General features: G+C 52.3%; 1 pseudogene across 1 annotated transcript in view; it reads left to right on the plus strand.

The window, feature by feature from the left end:
• Positions 1 to 1,466: 1,466 nt before the first annotated feature.
• Positions 1,467 to 18,606, plus strand: part of LOC308647394 — a 130,743-nt pseudogene continuing 113,603 nt past the window's right edge. The window contains exons 1-2 of the transcript in view: positions 1,467 to 1,526; positions 2,838 to 2,936. The product of the transcript in view is annotated as an uncharacterized misc_RNA (transcript). The remainder of the gene's footprint in view (positions 1,527 to 2,837; positions 2,937 to 18,606) is intronic.

Here is an 18,606-nt window from a genome sequence, read left to right on the forward strand (position 1 = left end):
GTGTCTCTGGAGATGGACACTCGGCTCTTGAGGGATGGGCTGTAGTTAGTGTTACCACCATAACTTATGTACCCTATGTACTCCAGCCCCTTCCCTGGGGGCTGACGGATCCAGCTCCAGTAGTAACCACTGGTTGTGATGGAGTAACCAGAGACAGCACAGGTGAGGGACAGGGTCTGTGAGGGCTTCACCAGGCCAGGTCCTGACTCCTGCAGCTGCACCTGGCACAGGACACCTGGGGACAAGCACAGTCACACCCTATCAGTCACCTGCAGTCACAACCTCCCCATGGACCCAGGTCTGACACTGGGGACACTCACCTTGGGGAGCTGTGACCAGGCACAGGACAAGACCCAGCAGCCTCATCTTCTAGACCACACCTGCCTTCCCAGAGACCTCAGCCCTGTCTGAGCAGAGAGCTGGGAGCTCCCACAGCCCAGAGGGCCTTTGAACCCAGAGCAGGAGGAGGGATTTGCATGTGGGGGAGGCTCTTCTGATATCTGGAGAGGCTGAGGTCCGGCTGCCCAGGTCTCTGTGCTCCTGAGATGTGTCCCTGTCTTGAGCCCAGGTGGAGCTTTACCTGTGAGAGGAGAGCAGGTGGTTTCAGGGGAGCTGGAAGGCTGTCAGAGGGGGAGCCCCCCCTCCTGAGCCCAGCCCTGCCTCCTCCAAGCCCTTCCTCCCTGCACCTGGGAGGGTCTCAGAGTGGCAGGAACATGCCCAGCATGCAAGAGGCCCAGGTTCACCTCCCAGCCCTGAAGGAGAAGCCCTCAGTGATGACTGAACAGAGCCCAGGGCTGAGGATGGGGTTCCCCACATCCAGGAGAAGAGCCCCCCTTTTTTCTCAGGACTAGTTCTTCTCTTTCATCTCTGTGAGATTTGGGGGCTACAGACTGAGCAGGAGAGGAGGGAGCAGGGTCTCAGGAGGGCAGGGGCTTCCTGCTGTGTGCCCACTGCCCTCCCCACCCTCTGGCCTGCTTGTCCTCCTGACTGTCCAGCCAATGCCTGTGGACAGCAGTGGGTGGGAATCTGCCCTGAGCTCTTCCCCTCACCTGTCCTGCCCTCTGGTCTCCACCAGGAGAGGACAGGATGGAGGTGCTGGGCCAGGTGAGAGTCCTGGGAGCAGAGGCAGCTCTCAGCTGCAGCCTGAGGCTGAGAGCCCCTGAGTCCCCCAGAGCAGCAGAGCCAGGCTGACAGCAGACAGGACGGCATGCAGGGCAGGCTGGGTGAGGGAGGAGGCCCAGTCCCCTTCCCTGTGCAGCATCACTGTAGTGAGACCTGCCTTGCCCACAGCCCAGCATTTGGAGAGAACAGTGGACACTGTCTTTAGTGAGGTGGGGTCACTGAGAGGGCAGGTGTAGTTGCTGACCTCCTGATGAGGTTCAGGAATTGACCTCCTGCCTAACTGAGTGAGCACAGCACACTAATAAGACATGTGGCTCCTCTCCTTGTTCCCTGTGGTGTTGACCATGAACTCCCTGCAAGCACTGAGCCTGCAGCACCCACCTCCTGGTCCAGGAGTGACCCAGGTAGGACCTCTGTTCTCCATGTTTTCACCACCTGCAAAGCCAGGTGTGCCACTGGGTGAAGTTTCTAAATCCTCGCAAATCATGTCATATTGATTGCTGTTTTTCCATCACATTTGTGAACCTGGATACTGTCATGGCACTGATCTCTGTACCCCTCATCCAGGTGTGAGTCAGTGGGCTCCAGCACCCACTGCTTTCCAAGGCCCTACCTGAGGTCACTTGGCCATTCCCTGCATTGACAACAGCCTCACTCTAGTCTATGCCCTGCATTACTCTATGTTGAAGATTTCATGGATCCAACATCTGGGTCCCTCCATTCTCCTCCATGACTTCCTCTCCTGTGACTTGTGTGGTTTTAAATTTTTGAGTGGCCTCATGCTCAATTAGGTGATTCTTCCTCCCACTCATAGATGACTGACCTTGCAGACCTGTTGACACTGGCACCATGGCCAAGGTTTCTGAGTCACACTTGATGAAATTTCCTGTTCCCCACATGCTTTCTGGGTAAGGCACATTCCAGTGTTCTTTCTCATCTGAAGCCCAGGATTCTAGAGCAGAATTCTTGGGACCATTGGAAACAATAAAACCACAATGCACAAACATAATGGGGAACATGGTCCTCCATTGCCGGTCAGAAGAACTTTTGTTCACAGCATGAGACAGAATCAAGAGGACTGGTCACAGGGAACCTCCTGGGAATGAGGACCTGGGTGGAAATTGCCTTCACAGGAAGGTCGTGTCCATAGTCAACTGCAAAAATACAACATCTTTGAACTGGAGTTTGACCTGGCTCCCAGGGCTGAGGGGGTCTGATGTGGACTCCAGAGCTGGGGCACTCTTGCTGTACAAGTCTGCAGCAGGACAAGCTTCAGGTTCTGTTCCATGTCCCTGTGATGCTGCTTCAAACACTCAGGTGTGGCTCCTCCTCTGTGTGCACAGCAAATAAGGAGAAGGAGTCACACAGTATTTAAATTCCTCAGCCTTATTGGGATAGTCATCAAGGCTCAGGACTTAAGGTCAGTATTCTGGAATATGTTAAGAATCACAAGAATTTGAATCTAGAGTGGGAAAACAGAATATTATTTACTGAAAATATAATTGAAAAAAAATTAGGAAGTGGAATTAGACAAAATGCTGGAAGAATTGCTGAGTTTTATAGGGAAAATACAATATATAAATCAATCCCACCCAGGACACTGCTCTATCTTCTCCTGGGCCTGAGATGTGAAGCTGGTGTCCTGAGCTTCCACTGCTGATCCTAAATGTCTCTGCTGGTCCTCACTCTCTGTGCTGAGCCTGAGCTCTCTCCAGACCCTAAGGGGCCCTGGTGGTCCTGTTCCTGCTGCTGGTCTTGAGCTCTCCCTGCTGGACCTCAGCTCCCTGCTGGTCCTCAGCGCCCCCTGCAGGCAGGTGAGTGACTGGGCTCACACTGAGTTCCCTCACTGGGTGTCTCCCACTGGAACACACAGCCATATCCTCAGGTTTCACCCTGTTGAGTGCTTAATAAAACCTGGCTCTTGGAAGTGTCCCTGGTGAATCTGACTATATACTAGGCAGGTCCCAACCCCTGCAGCTGCAGGAGGCCAAGTACACCTGGGGAAGGGACCAGCATGCGCTCAACTCCATCAAGGAGCACTGAGGACCAGCAGGGACTCAGGACCACGTGTGGAATGGGATCTGTTCCACCACCATCCATCCCTCTAACCCACTCCAGGCCCCTCCCTGAAGCATGGTGGGTCCAGTTCACACCATGGCTGGGTAGAGAGAATCAGAGTCAGCACGGGTGAGGGACAGGGTGGGCAGGGGATTCACCAGGCCTGGCCCCACCTTCTGGATCTACACCTGGGTGGGGACATGGGGGGAGAGCAGCCTCACTTTCAGTCAGTCACACCAGAACTGCATGCCCACACCCTGCTCCTGAAATCCCTGGACATTCACACAGGGTGCTGTCACCAGGCCGAGGAGCAGTGTCAAGGCTACAATGAAGGCCCCATGAGGAGGAGACAGGGCTGCTCAGTCAGGGCTGGGCTTTCAGACTGAGACTGAAGACGAGGATAAAGTGGGGGGCACAGGGCAGGACCCAGTCCTTCCTAGAGAGGTGTTTGTCTCCTGCTGCTCAGAGACACTGGGGGCTGGGGTGGGGGGAACTGGGGGCACCTTCCTGCTTCCTGCTGGTCCTCCTCCTGCCAGCCATCCAGCAATGGGGAGGCCCAGTGGTCAGGGGTGGCAGCACCACACAGAGGGGGTGTTCCCTGTAGGAGTGCACAGCCATGCAGAGGGAGGTCACAAGGGGTGGCCTCCTGAGGGCCTTTGCTCTGCTCTGTCAGCCACACAGGAAGGTTCAGGATGGGTGGTATGGTGTGCCTGTGTGGCTCTTGCAGGTGCTGGGGATGGCATGGTCAAGGGTCAGCTCACATCCTGTTCCCCAGGGTCAGTGGGGTCACTGTGTTATGCAGCACTCCTGCTTAAAACCCCCTTGTGATAGGATGTGGGGAAAACGGCGCACTCATACATTACTGGTGGGACTGAAAATTGGTGCAGCCAATATGGAAAGCAGTATGGAGATTCCTTGGAAATCTTGGAATAGAACCACCATTTGACCCAGCTATCCCTCTCCTTGGTATATACCCAAAGGACCTAAAAACAGCATACTACAGGGACACAGCCATATCAATGTTTATAGCTGCACAATTCACAATAGCTAAACTGTGGAGGCAAACTAAATGCCCTTCAGTTGGTTAATGGATTAAAAAATGTGCATATATACACAATGGAATATTACTCAGCAATAAAAGAATAAAATCATGGCATTCTCAGGTAAATGGATGCAGTTGAAGAAGATTATGCTAAGTGAAGCCATCCACAAAAAACAAATGGTGAAGGTTTTCTCTGATATAAGGTGACTGACTCATAGTGGGCTAGGGAGAGGGAGCATGGGAGGAACAGATGAACTCTAGATAGAACAAAGGGGTGGGAGGGGAAGGAAGGGGGCAGGGGCTTAGCAATGATGGAGGAATGTGATGGACATCATTATCCAAAGTACACGTATGAAGACAGGAATTGTTGTGAGCATACATTATACACAACCAGAGAGAGGAAATATTGTGTTCTGTGTGTTAACAATAATTGTGATGCATTCTGTTGTCATGTATTTAAAATAATAAAAGCAAATAAAAGAAATAAACCCCTCATGATGAAGCTGCTGACACCCTGGGATCCCTGAGATTCCCAAGTTCTCAGAGGACATCTGAGGCCTGCCTGTGTCTGTGCCTGCACAGCTGCACCACGGGGACTCTGGGCCTGGGGTCACCTCCTACTTTCTCTCCCCCAGTCTCTCTCCCTCTCTCTCCCAGAGCACTTAACACAACAGGAGTTACTTAATGTCCTCATCTGGTCAGTCAGGGGTAGGGTGGAAATCAGGGATTTTAGACTCTTCTAAGAGTGACCAGGGGAGAGCTGACTCTGCTGAGGTGGCCAGGGCAGGAGGGCAGCACTGAGCAGGACTTTATGCCCATGCAGAGACCAGATGCCTGTGGTGGCTGCCGTGACAGCACCAGCAGGGAGAGAGTCTGAGGTCATCAGCTGTGGGGCAGGACCTGGCCTGGGCTCCTGAGGCTGCAGAACCCCCTGTGGATGGTGAAGGGCTGTTGGCACAGAGCAGAGGCTGTGGAGGCTCCATCTGGGCAGAGGGCACCCCAGGAGGAGAGCTAAGTGGGTACCCTCAGCACCCCATGCTGAGCCCTGGGGAGCAACACTTAAAAGAGGAGGATGGGGTCCCAGCCTTGAGCAGCTGCAGAACAACCTGGGGGAGAAGCCTGGAGAGCAGGGAGGTGGGAAGGACATTCAGCCAGCTCAAGTGTGTTCAGGGACCAGGGGACTCACCAGAGGGCAGCCTCCAGGGAGCACTGAGAGTGCAGGGGCCTCCCATAGGGAAAAGGCCCCAGGAATGGAGCATGTGGGCAGCTGCTCACCATCAGTACAGCCTTTCACACCCCAGATAGATCCCAGTGGACAGGACACCCAGGTGTCGTGAATGTGGAAAGTCTGCAGCAGAAATGCCAATCACATTGCACACCTAAGCGTTCACACTGGAGACCAGACTTTCCCATGCAGTGAATGTGGGGAGGGTTTCCGCAAATCCCACACCTGCTCAGCACCACAGGCTCCATGGAGGAGAGAGACCTGTGAGTGCAGTGATGTGGGAAACCCCTCAGCCAGCCTTGACCTTCATCCAGCAGCAGAGTCCACATGAGAGAAACGTCTAGATGCTTCATATCTGGGAAGTCCTTCACCACACCCACCACCTTTTCACAACCTGGAGAGGACAGGAGCTCACAGGCATTGAGAGAGCAGTGAGTGTGGAGAAGACTCTAACCACTGCTCTGCTCTGACTCAGCTGCACAAAGGTCACAGCCTGAACAGGCCCTGGGAGGGCAGTGAGTGGACAGAGGCCCCAGCCAGTGGGGCCCCCTGTTCCACACCAGGACATCCATGCTGCAGAGAGGCCCTGGGTGGGACCTGACTCAACTGTCAAGTTCTGAGAGTCACCTTCATGGTGGAGCCAGGACTGGACCTCAGTCCTGCACACGGCACAGTGACCACAGGAAGAAACTGCTTTGATACTCAATGGATGTCTATCACTAGGTTAATGGAAAAGCAGTAATAAGGATAAGTATGGGCTGGGGATGTGGCTCAAGCGGTAGCGCGCTCGCCTTTCATGCGTGCGGCCCGGGTTCGATCCTCAGCACCACATACCAACAAAGATGTTGTGTCCGCCGAGAACTAAAAAAAAAAATAAATAAATATTAAAAATTCTCTCTCTCTCTGTCTCTCTCTCTCTCTCTCTCTCTCCTCTCTCACTCTCTCTTTAAAAAGAAAAAAAATAATGATAACTATGAAGCACTAATATTAACAAAGAAAAATACATCTCAAAAACCAGGATAAATATTTTCAGAGAAGCCAAAGTTTAGTACAGACAACAAGTCCAGGTGGCTCCCTGGGAACCTGATTCATGGAGAGGAACCCAGATACAGGAAATCAGCTCTCCACCTCCTTGGGCACCTGCAACTGGGCTGACCCTGAGCTCCCTGTGTGCTGAGTGCCCTCTGCTTGACCTGGGCACCCAGCAGGAGGTTTGTGTCTGGGATCATACTGAGGTCCCCTCACTGTTTCTCTGGCACAGTAATAGGTGGCCGTGTCCTCGGCTCAAAGACTGCTCATTTGCAGGTAAAGTGTGTTCTTGGAGTTGTCTCTGGAGGTGGTGAATTGGCCCTTAACAGAGTTGGCATAGTTTGTTGTATCACCATTTTGGTTAATTTCTCCAACCAACTCTAGCCCCTTCCCTGGAGCCTGGCAGAACCAATGCATATAGTAGTCACTGAAGGTGAATCCAGAGGCTGCACAGGAGAGTCGCAGGGAACCCCCAGGCTGCACCAGGCCTCCCCCAGACTCCACCAGCTGCACCTCACACTGGACACCTGCAAACACAGAGGCAGCCTGGTCAGGACACTGTCTCTCATCCACTCTCCCTCTCAGTCCTGTCCACTCACACACTCAGGATCTCCGGTTCTCCATTCATTACCTTTGAAAACAGCCACCAGGAAAACCCAGCTGAGCACACTCTCCATGGTGAGCAGCTGTGTTCTGTCCTGATCCCTGAGTGGGCTGAGCTGGGAGTCCAGGGCTGGGCTCCTGTGCAGAGCTGCAGGGTCAGGTGGGCTGGTTTTCATGAGCAGAGGGAGGCCCTATTTGCATGTCCTCCTGCTATATAGCAGCTCTGGGTGGGGGCCTCCTAGAGGAGCATTTAGAGTAGAGGTGAGCATCATGGACAGTTAGGAGCACACAGCAGCATTTTGGAAAGTAAAACTGCTTTTGTGTATTTTTCTGTTCTGCCTACATCATCTATTAATGTGTTTTCCACATCTACATAATCATGACAGAGGGATCAGGGTCAATTCCATGATGCAGTTCTGAAATCTCACAGAAGCTAGAGTGGTGATGCACTGTGCCCCACAGCTCATATCTCGCAAGAGCAAGTTGAGTATTTAGGCTTCTGCTCTTACCCTGGACAGGTGTCATTCCCTGAACCTCCTCTAAGTCACAGGTGGACACACATCAGGACATCCTCAGGACCTGTTTTGTGGGAGCTGGGCTTACTCAGGCTGGAGCGGACTGTGGAGTGGACAATCTCAAGGGCACAGGTGAGGCCCTGGTGTGTGACCCCCTGACTGATGTCAGGCCATGTGCAGGACAGGGAGGGGCAGAGAGGGGCAGTGCAGGCAGAGCTGGGGCTTTGCACTTTGGCCAGGAGAGCAGCACACTTGTGGTGCTGCCCAGGAGCTGTGGCCAGGAGGGGGAGGCCAGCAGCTCCACTGGGAGCAGCCCAGGGATTTGCATCCAGAGGATGGAGGGTGTTTCAGGATCCCAGGGATCAACAAGGCCCAGCTTCCCCAGCTCAGAGGCAGAGATGAAGATCTGAGAGACCCTCCAGGGCAGGGCCTGTGGGAGAGAGCTCTGGGCTCCTGACCCAGGACTGCCCAGGGCATGGTTTCCCCTGTTCAGCCAGCAACGGGCTCAGAGGTTCCCAGCCCTGGTTCAAAGGAGCCAGGACTTGCTCCCTGCTGAGGGTGACCTTGTCCTCAGCCACACCATGCTGGCTTTGCAGGTGGCAGACTGTGAGAGCTGCAGGAGCTGCAGTGTCCTCTCGGCACTCTCCCCCAGCATGTGCAGGTGTGAACCTCTTCTGCTGCTCAGTGGTGAGGCCCTACCCCTGCCCTGCACGGGCTGTTGGTGTGTGATGCAGATGTTTCCTGAGTCTGACTTCTTCACAGCCACGTGGGGTCAGGTGGTTTTCAACTTGGTGGACCACAGGGATCCTCTCTCCTCCTGACCACAAATTCCATTTTGATGACCTCTGCCTCCTGGTAATAATTTCCTGGTGCTGCAATCCACATACACACCTTGATTTACCTGGTCCCTCCTCATGCTGACCTGGTCACTCTCTGAATCCAGCCCACTGTGGAATGGCAGAAAGGTTCTCCTAAAGTAGTGGGCAATTCTGTTTTCATGTTTAAATTTCAACCTAGAAATTCTCCTAAATGTATTGCCATATTCCTGCTTCATTAATTTTTAATTTAAATATAATTTTTTAGTTGTAGTTGGACACAACATCTTTATTTTATTCATTTATTTTCATGGGGTGCTGAGGATCAAACCCAGGGCCTCCAACAAGCTACAAAAGCACTCTACCACTGAGCCACAACTGGAGGACTTTATTCTTTGATAATTAGCTAGTGTTTCAGTTTCTGTTTTATTAAGTTCTTTATAACTTGCTAATGTGGCTGGTTAGATGGGCATCTGACATGGAGCACACACATTCTGCTTCAGCTCTCGGGCTGTCCCCTTCTCTGAGCACCCACTTCTCTCCTGACCATGAGCCCCATGAGAAACAGATCCCAGGGACCCCTGGGGTCAGGTTTGCACAGAGCCTGCACCAGGCCTGCACAGTGGGGAGACCTTGGACCTGCCACCACCTCATGAGTTATGTCCTCAGTGCCCCTAGGGACACATGTGTCTCTTCTTCACTGCAGCAAGTGGTGTCTGTCCTGCCTTCTTGCATGGGCTCTGACCCCCAATGCCAGTGCAGCTCCTACACAGCAGTTAATGAAGGCACAGCTGGTGCTCAGTGGTGTTCTGCCACTGGGTGGGATTGGAGCCCCTGGAGCAGGTGGCCTGTGCATCTGTGTGACCAGGGGCCAGGCACCCTGCATGCTGCCATCATGAAGCAGAGCACAATGGGGCACCTGCTTGTGCAGTCCAAGGGACATGGGCAGAGAATTAGAGGAGGAACAGGATTCCAGGGCTCTGAGGCTCTGGGTGGAGAGGGAGCCATGGAGGTTGGCAGGAAGGCCCTTTCTCCACATTGTCCCCATAGGCAGCGGGGCACGTCAGAGCTGAGGCCACCTGAGCCCTTGTGCAGGAAGCCCCAGGCTGTGCCTTTTGCACCCAGAGCACAGTCATGGGGGCTGCGTCTGCAGGGTCCAGGGTGGTCACATTCATGGGGGCTGTGTCTGCAGGGTCCAGTCTGGTCATGGTGAAGACCTCCTGGTTGGTTCAGGGGTCCTAGGAGTTTGTGAGCCAGGTCTCCAGGGCTGGGTGGACCAAACACTGGCCAGCCACTGCAGGGCCTTCCCTGGGTGACACACCCAGCCCAGTCCCTGTTAGTAGAGCCCAGTGAGGACCCAGAGAAGGAGCAGGTCAGCCTGTGATCATGGTGGGTCCTCGAGCCCAGGGACAGATTTCTCCAGGGAGACTGGGGCAGGTGCTTCATCACCCAGGCCCTGACTCTTTCAGCTGCACCTGGGAGAGGACCCTGGGGACAGAGAAGCAGAGTGAGTCTTGAGCTCAGATGCAGCTGCCCCAGGTCTTCCTCCCTGAGTTCCTGAGACCTCACATCTGGGAGCCTCCAGCAAAAGGAAGAAGAAGCACAGAAGGTTTGTGCTGAAGTTTTTCTGTCAGGTCTGTTCATGACAGTGACCTAAGCTGACTCAGGGTATGAGCAGACACCCAGAGTCCTGAAGCACCAGGATCTGGATGAGTGGTCACAGGTCAGAGTCTCAGTCCTCTCTTGCCTGTAGCACAAACCCCCAGAGTGGGCAGATGCTCATGTCCCCTGTTGGTCTCAGTCTCTGAGGTGAGCAGGCTGTGCCCCTGGGCAGGTGAGCTGTGTGCCAAGGGCCAGCTCCCACTGCCACAGTGCTCGGTGGCTGCAAGCTCCCAGGACAGAAGATGGCCATGGATTCCTGAGATGGCAAAGGCAATGTCAATGTCCTTCCCTCAAGGCCCTCGCTGTGGCCCTCATCCTATGCAGGGGTGACAGCCCTCCCAGGTACAGTGTGACCCAGGTGAGCAGCTCTTAGTTGTACCAGGAGGGTTCAAGTGCCAGCACATGAAGGAGAAGAGGTCCCTGCCATCAAGCCCTGTGGATTCCAGGAACACCCATCCCAATGTCTAAATGCTCCAATTCCTCCCCAGGGCCACATGGTCTTCACTCACTCCTGCTCCAAGTTTGGAGTCTGGGTCCACAGTGTCACCTATCCCCCATGTGGTCAGGTGTTGGTGCCCCTGGGGTCATTCTCCTCAGGTTGGAGCTGGGAATCACACACGTCATGTGCTGTAGACACCGTGCTGGACCTGGCACAGGTCACACTCCATTACCACCATGGAGATTGGACCAGGCCATCCAGTGGCAGCTGGACAAATATCAACCTCAGGGCCCCAGAAGGCCCTGCTGATGTGACGCTGGCCGCCCTTCCTCACTGGGCAGGCGCACGGTGCATACTCCAGCAGCCCCACCCTGTGCCTTTCTGTGGTAGCCAAGGGGGGTCCCTCCTGGCTGTGATGTCCTCCCTTCAGCTCCTGTGGCCTGGCTCTGTGTGCTGGTGGCTCTGCAGGCTGGAGTGGGGGAAGGGCCTCCTCATAGCTCCCCTCTGCCCTCCTCCTGGGGACACTGCACTGTCCCTAGGCCTAAATCCTGATGAGCATGACCTCGTGCAGGCCTCCTGCAGGGACTCCCCTCTGCAGGACTGCTTGACCTGTGCTTGGAGATTTCTGGGTTTCCTTTGAGGACTCTATCATGCTGCCATGCCCCATGGGTCTTGGTCTCTGTGCCTGTAACTGTGAGCAGCACAGGGACACTATCAGTATGCATGCACTGCCCCTCTGGAGGGACAGCCACTGAGGACCACACTGCCCCTGGATACACTCAGCCACATCTTCTGTTACTGCATAATAAAACTTTTTATCTGTTGCAAGAAAAATGCAATGTCAAGGTCCTGTGGTAGGTGATGGTCTCCCATGAACAGTGGTCAGTGCCATGCACACTGTGCCCAGCCATACTGACCTGTGAGGTGAACATCTGAGTCTGATGGAGAATGTCACCAAGTCCTGAAGCTCAGGACTCCAGGAAAAGCCTTGTCTGTAGCCAGGACCAAGGAGACACACCCTAGGTAATGTAGTAAGAGTGAGGATGGAGTAATATTTCTGATAATATCCACTGGGCACAGGTCAGATATTACCTACTGTGGACTGACCACCATGGGGATGGAGTAACTGTTCTGATATTATCCACTGGGGACAGTCAACCATCAGAATGGAGTAACAGGTCAGATATTATCCACAGGGACAGGGACAGTATTAGGATGGAATAACAGGTCACATGTTGTCCACTGGGACAGTGAGCATGGGGATGTGGTGACATGTCTGATATTATCCCCTGTGGACAGGCCAGTGTTGGGATGGGGTAAGAGATCAGATATCATCCCCTGTGGGCAGGATTAGCATGTGGATGTAATAACATGTTAGATATTATCCACTGGGGATGGAGTAAGTATGGGGGTGGGGTAACAGGTTGAATGGTGCCCCCTGGGGACATGGCCAACAGGGGGATATAGTATCATGTCAGATATTGTCCACAGGGGACAGGACATGGGGTGAAATAACAGATCAGGTGTTCTTCCCTGGGTCTTGTCCACCATGGGGATGGAGTGACTGGTCAGGTATTATCCCCTGGGGACAGGGTCAACATGGGGATGGGGTAACCTGTAATGCAGGGATTGGGCAGTTGTCTAGGAATCCCCTGATCCATCCTAGCAGTGCCCAGGTGGTGATGCCCTTGTCCAGGGAAGGTCTGTGGATATCTGCCAGGGTTGGCATCTCCTGGGCCCAAGATCTCATGGGAAAACAAGGTCCTGAAGGATTTTCCATGAGAGAAGCAACACTGGCTCTTCATGAAGAAGAGGAAATGGTCAACTTTCCAGCAGAATCTCTGACGGGCTGCACCCTACAGGGGCTGGTGTGGATGAAGAAAGCTTGGAGTCTGCGCACAGTGGGTCTTCAGCCAGGAAGACAATGGAGTGACAGCATTTGCTGGGAAACAGGTGGAACTGGGACCATCAAGCTGATGAAGGAGGCCAGACGCAGAAGCCCAGGGCCCATCTTCTCTCCCAATTGAGGAAGCTGGAGAAGAGGGAGAGGAGAGGAGGGTGGTGTGGACAGAGAAGGAGATCAGTGGGTCCAGGAAGGGCCTGCGGGTGGGCAGAGGGGTGAAGGGAGGAGAGCAGAAGGGAACTCACCATCTATGCTGTGAGCTGATGTGAAGGTGCACAGTGAACTCCACCTTCATGAACATCCATGAACCTCCAACTCAGACATGTGTGACACATAGAAGAAAGACCAGCAGAGCCCAGGAGGGGAGCAGGGAGGGAGAAGGGCAGGAAGGGGAAAGCTGCCCACAGAAATGGGGGTCCTGATCCAGGTCTGAATCACTATGGAAACCAACTCCAGTGCTCTGTTTCCCTACAATGCACCCACAGTTGTAAATACCACAGGAGAGAGTCAGAGGACACAGCCACAGCTGTGGGCCAGCAGCCCTGCTCCTGCTTCATGGGCCAGAGGTCATGGTGAGAGCCTGGGCCTCTTCCAAGTGCTGAAGATGACCAGGAAGGAGGGTGACCAGGAAGGAGGATGACCAGGAAGGAGGATGACCAGGAAGGAGGGTGACCAGGAAGGAGGGTGACCAGGAAGGAGGGTGACCAGGAAGGAGGGTGACCAGGAAGGAGGGTGACCAGGAAGGAGGGTGACCAGGAAGGAGGATGACCAGGAAGGAGGGTGACCAGGAAGGAGGATGACCAGGAAGGAGGATGAACAGGAAGGAGGATGACCAGGAAGGAGGGTGACCAGGAAGGAGGATGACCAGGATGGAGGATGACCAGGAAGGAGGATGACCCTTGTCAACATGGACAAGTGGTGGGGTCCCTGCTGGCTCAGCTTGTGGGACCTGTTACCCTCTGTCCTTCTGATGTATTCACATGGAGGGGGCCATGTGTACCCTACGTCTGGCCTCCACTTGATTGTGGGAGCAGGTGGGTCCTGTTCACTTCACTGGTAGTTGGACAAATAGCAACAGCCAATTGGTTCAGGAGGATTGATTAGGAGGGAGTCTATGGCCTCAGGACCAAGGAGACGACTTGACTGACTCTAATGACCCCTGGGGTCTGGAGTCCCCTAGACTGTGTCCTGATTGCCCTGGTGAGGGCTTCCACAGCAGAGAGCTCTTGGCTGTGCTGGTCATGGTGGTGGCTGTTTTCTGGGCCACAGTCCAGCAGGGCAGTGATGGAGGACATCTGAGTCACCCTCTCAGCAGCTCCTGGCACAGTCTCATTCCACTCCCTCCCTGGATGTCCCTCAGGATTCCCCTCTGCCCCTCCCAAGACTGTGAATACTTCAGGGCAGGGCCACCTGGAGTCTCAGGCAGGACTTGGGCAGTCAGGCTCCTGTTCTCAGGTGCCAGGTCTGGGGTGGGCAGACCTTGGTGATGACAGGACTTGCTGCGTGTCTGGTCAGATGTCCCCGTGCCACTCACTATTACTCGGCTGCTGTGGTGACCCAGCCTGGCTGCCTGTCCCCATGCAGGAACCTCACCTGATCCTCAGCCCCTCACCTTCCATTTACAAGAAGCAAAAGTGCCAGAGGACCAGTGCTGAGTCTCAGGGACTTGGGATCCAGGAGGATAATGAGCCTGAGGTTCATCAGGTGTCCAGGTCACCCACCCTGGACTGGCTTCCTGTTTGCTGTACAGAGAATCCCAAGGACAACCCTAATCAGGAGAGCCCAGTGATGTCCCTTCTCTGAGTTGATGGGAAAAGACTCACCTGTGTCCTCTGAGCTTCCTCAGCCTCTGGCCCTGGTGACCCAGAGCAGTCACTTCAGCCTCAATGATGGTTCTGTGCATTTGGTTCATGTGAAAATGCTCCTGCATCCAAGTGTGCAGTGCAGGGACCCCGGGGCATCAGAGTGGGAGACAGGATACCCTTGTCCTGTCCTGAGCTGAGAGGAACGGTTTCCAGGATGTCTCACTTCAGTATGGTGGAGGCCTTGGGTTGTCACATGCAGCCTTTACGAGGTTGAGGTCAGGCCCTTGGATGTCTAGCTTCTCCAGTTTTTTAAACATGAGGGGTGCTGGCCTCCTCAAATGCTTTTCCTGAACCTGTTGATGTGACGGTGTGACCCTTGTCCTCACCTCTGTTTATGTGGTGAATCCCATGTTGATATTATTAATCTGCATATGTTGAGCCAACCTCCCACCCTGTGGAGAAACCCACCTGATCACGGCCACCTTCTCATGTGTCCTTCAAAGCTCTGTGTCCATATTCCTGTGTCTAGGAACCTCACATCTGTGTTCATCAGTGTTATTGGTCTGGAATCTTCTTTCCTGAATGTGTTTTATTTGGCTTTGGGTCAGGGTGTAACTGACTTCACAGAATGATTGATTCAGTGTTTTCTCTTTTTACATTTAAAGAAATAATATAAGGGGCTGGGGATGTGGCTCAAGCGGTAGCGCGCTCGCCTGGCATGCGTGCGGCCCGGGTTCGATCCTCAGCACCACATACCAACAAAGATGTTGTGTCCGCCAAGAACTAAAAAATAAATATTAAAAATTCTATTTCTCTCTCTCTCTCTCTCTCTCTCTCTCCCCCCCCCCTCTCACTCTCTCTTAAAAAAAAGAAATAATATAAATAGGTGACTTATCTCTTCTTATTCCTTCTTTAAAGTTTTCTTAGAGTCAACTGAGAATTAATCTGCTTCTGGGATTTTCTGTCTTGGAAAGTCTTTAATGGCTTTTCAAATTCATTGCTTGCATTTTTCTATTTAAATTTTTACATTCTTTTGCTTCAATTTCAGCCAGTTTCATTGTGTTTAGAAATTTTTAAATCTCTTCAAGTTTTTCCCATTTACTGGAGTATTTTTTAAATATTCTTTTTAGATATATGTGGACACATATCTTTATTTTATTTTATTTTTTATGTGGTGCTGAGTATCGAACCCAGTGCCTCGTGTGTTACAGGGGAGCGCTCTACCTCTGAGCCACAATCCCAGCCCCTGAAGGATATTTTTTAAAAAGCAGTTTGCAATAATTTTCTGGATTTCAGAAGAGCCTGTAGGCATATCTTCTTTTGCATCTAACTTTGTTCATTTTTGGCTTCTTTTTTTTATTTTTATAGTGTGCCAAGGGCTTCTGTATTTTTATATGTTTTATAGGAACCATGTCCTTGTGTCTTTGATAGTGTGCATTGTGTACACAGTCCCTACAATCTCTAGTCAGAGCAATCAGGCCAGAGAAGGAAATTAAAGGGTTACAGAGGAAACACCAAAGTCTGAATATCCTGCTTTTAGGTGGTGTGACCCCATGTCTAGAAGAACCAATATCTCCATCAGAACACTTCTAGATCTGATAAAAACCTTTAGCAATGTAGGTAAGTACAACATGAATACATAAATAAACCACTTTCAAATACTTCCAAAAGAGGTCTGCTGAGAAAGAAATGGGGAAAATGTTCCCATTCTAAATAACTTGAAAAGTATTGGAAAGCAATCAACCAAGGATCTGAAAAATCTCTACAATGGAAACAGTGAGTAACAACACAGGGAAAAAGTGAAGACCTTAGAGATGGAAAGAACTGCTGTTTTCTGCTATTGTCAGAATGATTAATATCAAATGGACAAACTAATAAAATGTTACAGAGATTCAATGAAACCTCCAAAAAATAACAAAGACATTCTTTAAACAACCAGAAATAGAATCCTGATATTTGTGTGGACAAATTAAAAACACAAAATAGCCAATGTAATTCTAAGCAGGAAGATTGAACCAGAAGTTATGAAAATATCTGATCTTGGCAGAAGGAATTTGTCATAGAATGAAGAGACTTTGCTTGAGGGTCATTAGACTGAGCTCTGGAGAAAGCACAAGGTCTCCCCAGCACCCCCCACCTCACCAAACACCCTATGTGGGAAACAGATGGAATCCATCTTGGAAAACGTTACTCGCCATCAATTGGTGGGCGTGGCTACCAGCACAGTTCTGCGGCTGATCAGGTACCTGTTTCCAACACCCCCACCCCCGATGTGATGACTCAAAATTTTTCTCACAAGATTTTTGGGGTTCAAGATGGCCACAAAGAGAATGCATCACACCCCATGTACCACGCCACTGCGCGGGTGAATAATGAGTTAGAACGACAAAAAACTATCTTGTTAGGAACTTACAGCAAAATGGGGGTGCACCGAAACCTAGAGGAAGGATTTCCAGCACCGAGGTCCGGTAATTGAGTCTCATACACGAGCCAACTCTGTGACCGGAGATCCGGCTGACAGATCCACACGGCCTGCCCCGCAGCTACAGACGGTGGGGAGCTGCTGAGAAGCGACCAGCAAGCAGGGAGATTGCTGCAGATTCTGTGGAATCCTGCCGCCTGAGCACTCACAGAGCCCCGGGCTGAGTTCGGGATTTCAGACGGGGAAGGAAGCGGGACAGTTCTATCCCCCACAACGGAAACTCCACCAAGGAAACCAGCGGCCACCATCTTGGAGAGCTGAAGTAATCACCGCCACTCTCCGACAGATTGCAAAAAAAAAAAACAGGTGCGTGTTACTCAGCTCATCTCCCATACAGCGGGGAATTCCCATAAAATCTCTCCTAGGATCTCTGGGGAAGGGATTATCAGAGCAAGCCTGCATAAAGATGCGGGGAAAACTAGAGAATCCCAACCTTCAACTCCCCCTCCCATCAGCAGGGAAAACTAAACCTGTATTGCCAGCACGAGGGGAGGGGCAAGCGGAAAAAATCAAAACAATAGAGTGTCAGGGGTTCTCAATAGCCACCATCCACGCTCCAAAAATGGCAGCCCCAGAGTACAGTTTGAACTGCCGAGAGGCATCACTCAGGGGAAATCTGGTATAGCAGGAGAAAACAGGAATGGCAGGAGAAACCAGGGGACTAGAGGCCAGGCCCTTGTGACTGGGTGGCTGGAGAACGCACGTCCGCCTGCAACAGCCAGCCCATTGCCCCTGCGACTGAGCAGCTGGAAACCGCACGCCCGCCAGCGAACAATCACCCGCCGGCTGCCCGCGTGACTGGGCGGCTGGGGACCACCTGCCCGCCTGTGACAGCCGGCCCATTGCCCCTGCAACTGGGTGGCTAGAGATCGCCCGCCCGCAGGCGACAGCCAGCCCACTGCCCGTGCAACTAGGAGGCTGAAGACCGCACGCCCACAGGCAACCGATCACTCGCCGGCTGCCCACGTGACTGGGCAGCTGGAGACCGCCTGCCCACCAGCGCCAGCCGGCCTTTTGCCACTGTGACTGGGTGGCAGCTGGAGACTGTACACCGCTGGCGACCGCCCCGTGACTGGGTGGCTAGAGATCACCCGCACGCCAGCGACAGCCCACCTGCTGTCTGAGCGACTGGGCAGCTAGAGTCCGCCCGCCCGCTGGCAAAGGACTGCCCACCGGCTGCCAGCATAACTGGGCAGCTGGAGACTGCCAGGCCGCCGGTGTCTGGGAGCTGAAACAAACCAGAGAGAGTCCAGTCCCACCCTTCCATTCGGACACCCAGTAAGGAGCCTGGGACCCGCAATAGTAGAGAGGTGACGTCACTGGAGCTCGGCAGTCGGAATTCCTTCCCAGCGGAATCCACTTTAGCAAGCATAGTCTAACAACACAAAGGAGAGACAACAGAGATATAAAAAACCAAAACAAATTTATAGAAGAGAGCAGAAACACAGCAATCAAATAGAGCTGGAAACTACCGTGAACATCATGAAAAAACAAGGAAAAAAAAGGAGTACAAACAATGCAGGACAACTTAAATATACAGGAGGACCTAGAAGCATCAGAAACAGGGATAGGGAAAGAACTCAAGGCATACCTAACTCAGATGGAAAGAAATATTAGAGAAGACATGAGACAGCAAGTCCAAGCAATAAAAGTATATTTTGAAAATGAATTAAACAAACAAATTCAAATGGCAAAGAATGAGCTTTACCAAGAGATAGAGATCTTAAAAAAAAATCAAACAGTAATCCTAGAAATGCAGGAAACTATAAACCAAATTAAAAACTCAAATGAGAATATTACAAATATACTAGATCAAGTAGAAGTCAGAACATCAGATAATGAAGACAAAGTTTATCAACTTGATATGGTGAGGATGTGGAGAAAAGGGTACACTTGTACATTGCTG

Source organism: Spermophilus citellus (genome assembly GCF_964194105.1).
Source record: "Spermophilus citellus genome assembly, chromosome: 4".
Classification (NCBI taxonomy): domain Eukaryota; kingdom Metazoa; phylum Chordata; class Mammalia; order Rodentia; family Sciuridae; genus Spermophilus; species Spermophilus citellus.